We start from the raw sequence: 2,812 nt of genomic DNA, 5'->3' as shown, positions 1-2,812 counted from the left end.
GCAGGGACAAGGAGGCACTGAGGCCCCAGGGCTGCAAGGGTCACTTGTCCCCTCGTGGCCTCAGGCCCAGGGCCAGCAGCCATGGCCAAAGGGCTGCACAGGTTGGCTCTGTCAGGGCCTTGCAGCTGCTGCACATCCCTGAGCCCTCTGCAGCCCAGGCTGTCCCACGGTGTCCCTGCCCTGCGCCTCTGTCCCTGCAGGCTGTCGTCACCCCCGGCTGCCCCACCTCGCTGGCCCTTCCTTTGCTGGCAGCTCTGCCTCCTGCTGCCCCTGCCTGGCCACACAAAGACTTGGGCTGCTCCAGGCTCCTGCTGGGGACGTGCTGCACCACAGCCCTGCCCTGGGAGGGAAATTCCCTTCTCCTGTGTCCAGTCTGTCCTTCCCCAGCTGCATTTGTGGCATAATTTCTCTCCCTGCCTGATTCCCACTATGGAGAAAAGCTCCACCATTTCGGAATCCACCTTTCAAGCCCTGCCAGGCCACTCCTGATCTGTCCTCAGTCTCTTCACAACTGAGCCCAGGCACATCAGCCTCCATACATGGGTTATGTTCCTGAGGCCTGCAAAACCCAGCTCGGGAGATCTCTCGGCCCTCTCCAAGGTGTTTGCAAAGGAAAACATTCTGCTCATATCACCAGAGGCCAAGGCCAGGCAGAACTGTCTGTCCTGGCAGCTTTTGTCTGGGAGCAATCCTAGGATAGATGGAGCAGAGGCTGGACAGTGTTACAGGAGTAAAGTGGGGATTTATTAAAAAGGCCTTCAAAGGATTCACCTGGGCAGTACAAGGGCCTGGCTGAGGGTACACCCAGGATGGACGCCAGGTCACGCGTTTTCACACTTTTAAAAGTTCTGGTTCATTTCCATATTGGGGTTAATTGTCAATTACACCTTCAGGTTATGCAGCCCCACCCTCCCAGTCTGCTCTCCTCAATTCGCTGGTGTTTTCAATTTTTGGGCCCGAAGCTGCAGTGGTGTCTTTGGTTCTCAGGCAGGAAAAGGATTGTTTTGTCTGACTACACTGTAAGAGAACTTGCTGACACTCTGCATGAAGTTCAGAGTTACAGACTGATACAGCACAGAATTGGGAAAATATGGAAGCTAAAACTTAAGGCATCAGCCTGTCCCATGTTCCCCTGCTTCCATGGGGACCCACAGTGTCACAATGGCTCCTCGTGACACTCTGGGCTCCACAGTGTCACCCTGGGCCCTTGGATCCATGGGAGCTTCCCAATGGTCTGCTCTGATTCCACGAGGTCCCCACAGTGTCACAGCTGACCCATGGCTCCATGAGGTTCCCCAGTGTCACCAGGGTGTCCTTGGACCTGCCTTGTCACAACTGACCCATGGTTCCATGAGGTTCCCCAGTGTCACCAGGGTGTCTCTGGACCTGCCTTGTCCCAACTGACCCATGGCTCCATGATGCTCCATGAGGTTCCCCAGTGTCACCGTGGTCGCTGTCAGAGGCTGGATGAGATCAATGTCCCCAGACACCTTGGGCTGAGCTGTCAATCAGTCACACAGATGGGACAGCGCTCACCCAGCTCTGAACACCTGAGATATCAGAAGTCCCAGCTGGGGGGAGGCCCACGAAGGCCCAGGGGCTTAAAACCAAGGAGCACAAGGTCAGCCCCTGGTATGGACTCTGCCTTCTCCTGGGGTTTGTGTCTCACCCACACTGGAGCCCCAGGAGCTGGGAGCCACATGTGTGTCTTTCTGTGGAGCTTCTCTCTTCCTGTCTCTCTCTCTCTTTCCTCTCCTTCTAATGCTCTTTATATGGAACATTTGTGGGTACCTGAACAACTTCAGTGTTTAGGGCTTTCCAGGCTAAATGGGCTGAGTGAATGAAGTTACTGCTATGACAAGTGATTTAAGTTGGATTGGATTTGTATTAAACACTTTTCCAAAGTTCCTTGTTCTTTTGTACTTTGCCAGTAATATTTTGGTGGTCCCGAATGGGCGCTGAGGGAACTTGGGGGTCCCGGAGGGTCTGGGGGACACTGATGGGACAGATGGGGGCGGTACCGCGGTTCTGTGGAGCGCGGGGCATGACGGGCGTTGTAGTCCCGGCTTTAATGGGGCTCTATGGGGCCGCAGAGCATGACGGGAGTTGTAGGCAAAAGAAAATATGGCGCAGACCCCAGGCCCCGCCCACAACGCCATGATCCCTGGCGCTGATTGGTTGAAGCCGTGATCGGCGGGAGCCTCGGCCAATGGGAGTCAGTGCGGGCGGGAACAGCCCATTCAACCCCTCCAGTCCCTCCCAGCACAGCCCAGTTCATCCCCAGTACAGCCCAGTACAGCCCCAGTGCCCCTCCAGTCCCCTCCAGTACAGCCCAGTTCATCCCCAGTACAGCCCAGTACAACACCAGTGCCCCTCCAGTCCCTCCCAGTACAGCCCAGTCCCTCCCAATACACCTGAGTTCATTCCCAGGCCCTCCCAGTTCCCCCCAGTGTCATCCATATCCCGCTCCAGTGTCCCCCAGTCTTCCCCACAGCGTTCCTGCCCATTGCGGGGCAGCGGCGCAGACGGAATGTCCTGCGGCCCAAACCTCCTGCTCCTGCCACACAGCGCCAGCCTTCTCCCCTCCTCCTCCTCTCCCAGCACGGCACAAATTCCAGCTCGGAGGAGGCTTCCCCAGAGAGGGCTCCGGCTCCTGTCTCAGCCCGAGTGTCCCTGCAGAGGAACAGGGCATCTTTCAGGCACTTCCACAAGCTCAGGGTTCCCATTTCATGGCGAATCTGGGATGCCGGGGGAGAACGCCGGGGCATGGCCGGCCCGGGGCGCTCGGGCGGCGCTCGGGGCCGCTCCTGGC

Source organism: Lonchura striata, unplaced genomic scaffold (assembly GCF_046129695.1).
Source record: "Lonchura striata isolate bLonStr1 unplaced genomic scaffold, bLonStr1.mat Scaffold_132, whole genome shotgun sequence".
NCBI classification, from domain to species: domain Eukaryota; kingdom Metazoa; phylum Chordata; class Aves; order Passeriformes; family Estrildidae; genus Lonchura; species Lonchura striata.
Note: the sequence above shows the minus strand (reverse complement) of the source record.